Source organism: Physeter macrocephalus, chromosome 7, assembly GCF_002837175.3.
Source record: "Physeter macrocephalus isolate SW-GA chromosome 7, ASM283717v5, whole genome shotgun sequence".
Taxonomy (NCBI): Eukaryota; Metazoa; Chordata; class Mammalia; order Artiodactyla; family Physeteridae; genus Physeter; species Physeter macrocephalus.
The window spans coordinates 24,555,181-24,564,044 of record NC_041220.1 but is presented as its reverse complement, the minus strand read 5'-3'; positions in this window follow the sequence as shown (position 1 = coordinate 24,564,044).

Below are 8,864 nucleotides of genomic sequence, written 5' to 3'. Positions count from 1 at the left end.
TAATTCTATTGATTTGACTTTTCCCTCTTTTTCTTTTGATGAGTCTGGCTAATAGTTTATCATTTGTTTATCTTCTCAAAGACCAGCTTTTAGTTTTATTGATCTTTGCCATCATTTCCATCATTTCTTTTTCGTTTCTTTCTGATCTGTTCTTTATGATTTCTTTCCTTCTGCTAACTTTGGGGTTTCTTTGTTCTTTCTCTAATTTCTTTAGGTGTAAGGTTAGGTTGTTTATTTGAGATGTTTCTTGTTTCTTAAGGTAGGATTGTATTGCTATAAACTTCCCTCTTAGAAATGCTTTTGCTGCATCCCATAGGTTTTGGATCGTCGTGTTTTCATTGTCATTAATGTCCTATAAATATCAATTAAGTCCATCTGTTTAATGTGTCATTTAAAGCTTGTGTTTCCTTATTAATTTTCATTTTGGATTATCTGTCCATTGGTGAAAGTGGGGTATTAAAGTTCCCTACTATGATTGTGTTATTGTTGGTTTCCCCTTTTATGGCTGTTAGTATTTGCCTTATGTATTGAGGTGCTCCTATGTTGGGTGCATAAATATTTACAATTGTTATATCTCCTTCCTGGATTGATCCCTTGATCATTATGTAGTGTCCTTCTTTGTCTCTTGTCATAGTCTTTGTTTTAAAGTCTATTTTGTCTGATATAAGAATTGCTACTCCAGCTTTCTTTTGATTTCCATTTGCATGGAATATCTCCATCCCCCTCACTTTCAGTCTGTATGCGCCCCTAGGTCTGAAGTGGGTCTCTTGTAGACAGCATATATACGGGCCTTGTTTTTGTATCCATTCAGCCAGTTTATGTCTTTTGGTGGGAGCATTTAATCCATTTACATTTAAGGTAATTATCGATATATATGTTCCTATTACTATTTTCTTAATTGTTTTGGTTTTGTTATCGTAGGTCTTTTCCTTCTCTTGTGTTTCTTTCCTAGAGAAGTTCCTTTAGCATTTGTTGTAAAGCTGGTTTGGTGGTGCTGAATTCTCTCAGCTTTTGCTTGTCTGTAAAGGTTTTAATTTCTCCATCAAATCTGAATGAGATCCTTGCTGGGTAGAGTAATCTGTTGATAGGTTTTTCTCCTTCATCACTTTAAATATGTCCTGCCACTCCCTTCTGGCTTGGAGAGTTTCTGCTGAAAGATCAGATGTTAACCTTATGGGGATTCCCTTGTGTGTTATTTGTTGTTTTTCCGTTGCTGCGTTTAATATGTTTTCTTTGTATTTAATTTTTGACAGTTTGATTATTATGTGTCTTGGCGTGTTTATCCTTGGGTTTATCCTGTATGGGACTCTCTGTGCTTCCTGGACTTGATTGACTATTTCCTTTCCTATATTAGGGAAGTTTCAACTATCTCTTCTTCTTATGGCACCCCTATAATTCGAATGTTGGTGCGTTTAATGTTGTCCCAGAGGTCTCTCTGACTGTCCTCAAGTCTTTTCATTCATTTTTCTTTATTCTTCTCAGCAGTAGTTATTTCCACTAGTTTATCTTCCAGGTCACTTATCCGTTCTTCTGCCTCAATTATTCTCCTATTGATCCCATCTAGAATATTTTTAATTTCATTTATTGTGTTGTTCCTCTCTGTTTGTTTGCTCTTTAATTCTACTAGGTCTTTGTTAAACGTTTTTTGTATTTTCTCCATTCTACTTCCAAGATTTTGGATCATCTTTACTATCATTATTCTGAATTCTTTTTCAGGTAGACTGCCTATTTCCTCTTCATTTGTTAGGTCTGGTGGGTGTTTGCCTTGCTCCTTCATCTTCTGTGTGTTTCTCTGTCTTCTCATTTTGGTTAACTTACTGTATTTCGGGTCTCCTTTTCGCAGGCTGCAGGTCTGGAGTTCCCGTTGTCTTTGGTGTCTGTCCCTAGTGGCTACGGTTGGTTCAGTGGGTTGTGTAGGCTTCCTGGTGGAGGGGACTAGTGCCTGTGTTCTGGTGGATGAGGTTGGATCTTGTCTTTCTGCTGGGCAGGTCCACCTCTGGTGGTGTCTTTTGGGGTGTCTGTGGCCTTATTATGATTTTAGGCAGCCGCTTTGCTTATGGATGGGGTTGTGTTCCTGTCTTGCTAGTTGTTTGGCATAGGGTGTCCTGCACTGTACCTTGCTGGTCGTTGAGTGGAGCTGGGCCTTGGCGTTGAGATGGAGACCACTGAGAGATTTTCGCCATTTGATATTACGTGGAGTTGGGAGGTCTCTTGTGGACCAGTGTCCTGAACTTGGCTCTCCCACCTCAGAGGCACAGCCCTGATGCCTGGCTGGAGCACCAAGAGCCTGTCATCCACACGGCTCAGAATAAAAGGGAGAAACAAAAGAAAGAAAGAAAGAAGAAGATAAAATAAAATTAAATTAAAATAAATTAAAATAAAATAAAGTTATTAAAATAAAAAATAATTATTAAGAAAAAATATTTTTTCTGTAGAAAAAAAATTTTTAAGTAATAAAAAAAAAAAAAACGGACAGACAGAACCCGAGGACAAATGGGAAAAGCAAAGCTATACAGACAAAATCACACACATAAGCATACACATACATACACACTCACAAAAAGAGAAAAAGGGAAAAAAATATATATATATATATCGTTGCTCCCAAAGTCCACCTCCTCAACTTGGGATGATTCGTTGTCTCTTCAGCTATTCCACATATGCAGGGTACATCACGTTGATTGTGGAGATTTAATCGGCTGCTCCTTAGGCTGCTGGGAGACATTTCCCTTTCTCTTCTTTGTTCGCATAGCTCCTGGGCTTCAGCTTTGGATTTGGCCCCGCCTCTGCGCGTAGGTCGCCTGAGGGCATCTGTTCTTCGCTCAGACAGGACGGGGTTAAAGGAGCAGCTGCTTCGGGGCTCTGGCTCACTCAGGCCGGGGGGAGGGAGGGGTACGGCTGCGGGGCGAGCCTGCGACCTACGGCAGAGGCCAGCATGACGTTGCAGCAGCCTGAGGCGCGCAGTACGTTCTCCCGGGAAGTTGTCCCTGAATCACGGGACCCTGGCAATGGCGGGCTGCACAGGCTCCCGGGAGGGGAGGTGGGGATAGTGACCTGTAGTCGCACACAGGCTTCTTGGTGGCGGCAGCAGCAGCCTTAGCGTCCCATGCCTGTGTCTGGGGTCCGCGCTGATTGCAGCGGCTCGCGCCCGTTTCTGGAGCTCCTTTAAGCGGCGCTCTTAATCCCCTCTGTTACTGCGCTCTCCTCCGCAGCCCCGAAGCTTCCCCCCTCCGCCACCCGCAGTGTCCGCCCGCGAAGGGCCTTCCTAGTGTGTGGAAACCTTTCCTCCTTCACAGCTCCCTCCCACTGGCGCAGGTCCCGTCCCTATTCTTTGTCTCTGTTTTTTCCTTTTTCTTTTGCCCTACAGAAAAAGTCTCCTGTCTCTTCGGCAGCTCCGCGCCCGTCTCTGGAGCTGCTTTAAGCGGCGCACTTAAACCCCTCTCCTCACGCACCAGGAAGCAAAGAGGGAAGAAAAAGTCTCCTGCCTCTTCGGCAGCTCCAGACTTTTTCCCGGACTCCCTCCCGGCTAGCTGTGGCGCACTCGCCCCCTTCAGGCTGTGTTCACGCCGCCAACCCCAGTCCTCTGCCTGCGATCCGACCTCCGAAGCCCAAGCCTCAGCTCCCAGCCCCCGCCCGCCCCGGCGGGTGAGCAGACAAGCCTCTCGGGCTGGTGAGTGCCGCTCGGCACCGATCCTCTGTGCGGGAATCTCTCCGCTCTGCCCTCTGCACCCTGTTACTGCGCTCTCCTCCGCAGCCCCGAAGCTTCCCCCCTCCGCCACCCGCAGTGTCCGCCCGCGAAGGGCCTTCCTAGTGTGTGGAAACCTTTCCTCCTTCACAGCTCCCTCCCACTGGCGCAGGTCCCGTCCCTATTCTTTGTCTCTGTTTTTTCCTTTTTCTTTTGCCCTACCCAGGTACCTGGGGAGTTTCTTGCCTTTTGGGAGGTCTGAGGTCTTCTGCCAGCGTTCAGTAGGTGTTCTGTAGGAGTTGTTCCACATGTAAATGGATTTCTGATGTATTTGTGGGGAGGAAGGTGATCTCTGCGTCTTACTCTTCCGCCATCTTGAAGCTCCTCTGAATGGCTATGATTAAATGAATGGTTGTTATATGAGTTATGTTACAGATATATATAGAGAGAGATGTAGATATATATAATTTTTCAGATTCTTTTCCATTATAGTTTATTACAAGATATTGAATATAGTTCCTATTACTATACAGTAGGCCTTTGTTGTTTATCTATTTTATATATAATAATGTGTATCTGCCAATCCCAAACTCCTAATTCATTCCTCCTTCCCCCTCTTTCCCCTTTGGTAGCCATAAGTTTGTTTTCTATGTCTGTGAGTCTGTTTCTGTTTTGTAAATCCCTTTTAGATTTTAGATGATGTAAAATACATTATCTGAATGTATTTTATAATACATTAGCTAAAATGTTAACACATTTTCAAATTTCAAAAGGTGAGATTAAAAACTAACAGGATTGTAATCACCACTGGTTTTCCAGTTTAATTCAGCAGCATAAAGGTTTCCCTTTCTGCTTCCAAGAAGATGTTTTATGATCAGACAGACCTGTCTATGCAGGGCCACAACTGTCTTGAACTTACATGTTCACTCCTGTCAACAATGACATATAAACCAGGAGATCCTAGGTTTGCCTTGGATTACAATTTAATATCATTGTAGATTGATAGCCAAACATTTGTTTGAAATATTTGATAAGAACTAGGCAATATTGACATGGTCTCTGGGTCATCCAATAAACTGACAATTTTAGTCTGGGTCATCCAATAAACTGACAATTTTAGAAAAGCAGCAAAGCGGGACAGGGAATAAGACAATATAATGAAGAAGGTGTAAAATCAATCTGATGCAGACATGGACAAACCCAACACTCCTACTTTCTCCCTACCTGCACCCTTAGAGTCTTAAGAGAGACACTCACTAAACGATCCAAAGAAAGAAGGACCCTAGAACAAGGAATGTTCTGCTCTGTCTGATAAGAACACATTTTCATCTGTGAGTTCAGCTTCCAGAGGGTATTTAGATCAATGACAAAAAAAAGGGACTATCGAGGGAAATCAAGCAAATCAATCCTGATGATCAATAGGGTGACAAACACTCTAGTCATTCATATCCATAAGAGTGATTAGGAGTCCTGAGCATTCGGATATGTCACAGTGTTTTTTAAGGAATGTACAAGAATTTCCATATTAATTCATCTAAAGCAAAGACCTCATTTTTATTTGAATTATTTTCAGTCTTCTTTTAATTTTTATCTTCTTCCTCAATGACCATTTCTATGACTTTCTACAGTGTAGTAATCTCAGAGCCAATCAATCACTGAATAACTTCTTATTGAGTGTTTAACATGTACTCAGCACTATACCAGAGGCCAGATGAACATTAGAGAAAGCTTTTCTAATGCTTCCTGAAGTCTTATTTTTTTCATTATTTAAAGAAGAATCTCAACACTTTATAAGCTTGCAATGTCCTCTAACAACTTGCATAATCATCTGTTGCTAAATCAAAGCTCGATGAAAATACAGTCAGGCTGTGATCATCTTTCCCTCAGCAGAGGTTTCATATTGTATCATATTTGAAGAGGAAATAGACAGCAGGATTTTACAGGAAGTCCATGCTCAACTCAAGCTTTGTTCCTAATTCTTAGACTATGTGATCCTCAAGGTCTTCTTGCCTACTGCTACAGTTCACACAGCCAAGGGATGTCTTCTTTTTACATAAGAGTAGTGAGCAGAGCTATCTTTGGAGACTGTGTGAAGCCAATTAATTAGGAAAGGCTCAACTATAGGGAGCCATAGTTTTAAGCCTGCCTCTAAACTGTTAGCTGCTCAGGATCTAGAAGAATAAGATTCAAAGTGCGTATTTTTGAATTGCACTAGTCGGAGCTGACTTTGTACCGGTATGTGTTCTGTACTCTGCAGCTGCTCCCTTAAGCAGTGGGAAGTGGGGAGCAGAGAGCATATAGAGAGTAAAACCACCTAATTATGTAAAAGGAGATAGTGGCAAGACCACGCTTTCAAAGAAATCATTAGTGAGTAATGGATTTGTTTTCCCTGCGTACAGTTCCCATCCATGCGAAGGACAGCAGGGCCCTGTTGCTTAACAAACCATTTACTCAGGATCATTGGTATAGACTTGTAGTGAGTCAACAAGGCTGGAGAACTCACAGGCTTCCCCTTCTCTCAATAGAAAATGCTGTTTCCTTGGCAACTGAAAGTGGTTGGTTGGGCTTTCACTTTTCTTTCCACTTATAAAGTACCAACACAGAGGGAGTCTCACCACCTGGAACTTGGTTTAGAAACAGATTTCTCTACTTCAAGTGGCTGAAATAACCCATTTGGTGCCTGAACATCACTCTGTGCTTCATTAGATTTATATTGTATCTTTTTGGTCAAGCCTCAGGCAAATAATAAAGGGTAATTGAAATAGAGAATGTAGGGGTTTTTAATTTTTTTTAAATTGAAGTATAGTTGATTTACAATGTTGTGTTAGTTTCTGGTGTACAGCAAAGTGGTTCATATATATTTATGATATATATAATGTATTATTTTTCGTATACTTTTCCATTATAGTTTATTACAGGATATTTAATATAATTCCCTGTGCTATACCATAGGACTTTGTTGTTTATCTCTTTTATATATAGTAATTTGTATCTGCTAATCCCCAACTCCTAATTTATTCCTCCCCCTCCATTTCCCCTTTGGTAACCATAGGTTTGTTTTCTATGTCTGTGAGTCTGTTCCTGTTTAATAAATAACTTCATCTGTATTATTTTTTTAGATTCTACATATAAGTGATATCATATGATGTTTCTTTTTCTTTGTCTGACTTACTTCACTTAGTTCGATAATCTCTAGGTCCATCCATGTTGCCACAAATGGCATTATTTCAGAGAATGTAATTTTTAATGCCAGAATTATTATTTCCTCACCAGGAGGCTTCTGAAATTCAAGTGACTAAGTTCTTACTCTTAGCCAGCCAACAATATACTTTATTTTTCAAATAGAATCAACTAATTTCTGTAAAGGAGACAACTGAGTTAATACTTTTTCCCTACTAGGTAGAGTGTTCTCAGCAGCTCTGGAGCTTTGAAAAGAGCTCTAAGCTCAAGCAAGGAGTTGTAGGATTCAATCTCCTTTTCTACATTGGCATGGGTGATTAGAGAAGGTCGGGATGAGAGGAAAATGACTAAGGTGCCAATCATGAATGTCTACCTTTGTTTTTAAGATTTTTTTTTTTGATGTGGACCATTTTTAAAGTCTTTATTGAATTTGTTACAGTATTGCTTGTGTTGTTTCTATGTTTTGGTTTTTTGGCCGTGAGGCCTGTGGGATCTTAACTCCCTGGGCAGGGATCGAACCAGCACCCCCTGCATTGAAAGGCGAAGTCTTAACCACTGGACCACCAGGGAAGTCCCTGAATGTCTACTTTTTGGAGATAGAATGCCAAGTGCTAGTCTTCACACTCTCCTCACCACTATGTTCTCTCTCACTCCATTACACTACCACCTCCCAATTCAGGTCCATGGAAGAGCTGAAGACGAGGCTTCCTCTCCCAGAAGAAAGGCAAATACAGTTCTTGACCTGGGCTATGAATGGAGAGAAGTTGCTTCAACCAGAAGTACTTGGAAAGGCACTATTCAAAACAATATCCAACCGTTTCAGTTTCCTTGTATATTTGGTACAGAGCAGCTCCTACTTTCTAAATCCTCTCCTGCATCAGGACCTAACCTTTCACTTTTATACTCTAAGAAACAAATGGGCTTGTTGTGAGACTGTATGTTCTTTCTTTTATAGTATGTCTCTTGATCCTTTCCCCATTCATCCCTAATTATAGCCCAGATCTGGAGTTATCTCAGAATCAAGCCTTGGAGTTACATTGGGTAGTTGGTTGTACAGAGAGGACAAAGCATGGTTTATAATCTTCTTTCACCGGTACACTCAAAAATACCAAAACTTATATGCTCCTTATTCCTGAGGGGTTCAATCTCTACACACTAACTGCTGCAATCCCTACTGTACTAGGTTGAATAATGTCCCTCAAACTCACGTTTACTCAGAAAGCCAGAATGTGACCTTATTTGGAAATAGGGTTTTTGAAGATGCAATTAGTTAAGTAAAGATGAGGTTATACTGGGTTAGGGTTGACTAATAAGGACCTTACAAGAGGAGAGGACACACAGAAGAAGACCATGTGAAGATAGGGTTTGAGTGATAAATGCTAAAAAACAGAAATATGTGTATATTCCAGAATAAGGCACATCCCAAGAAATTACAGAGACTTTTACACTTGGCACTATGACAGAGAATAAAGAAAATGATCTATGAAATAAGATGTCATAGAGGAGATAAAATAATATAATAAAAAATGTTAAAGGGGTGGTAAAAAAACGCTGAAGACCATAAACAGCTAAGAATTAATAAATAAATCTGAAACAAGAAGAAATGAAATTGATAGAAAAATAACTGTGTTATGTGGGGGACAGTTTTGAGAAAACCATACCAAATACAGGAGAAGCAGAGATAGGAAAGTAATTGGAACAAAAATGGGAACAGAAAGGCAAGTACTTTTTCTTTTTTAAGGAACCTCCATACTGTTCTCCATAGTGTCTGTATCAATTTACATTCCCACCAACAGTGCAAGAGGGTTCCCTTTTCTCCACACTCTCTCCAGCATTTATTGTTTGTAGATTTTTTGATGATGGCCATTCTGACCGGTGTGAGGTGATATCTCATTGTAGTTCTGATTTGCATTTCTCTAATGATTAATGATGTTGAGCATTCTTTCATGTGTTTGTTGACAATCTATATATCTTCTTTGGAGAAATGTCTATTTAGGTC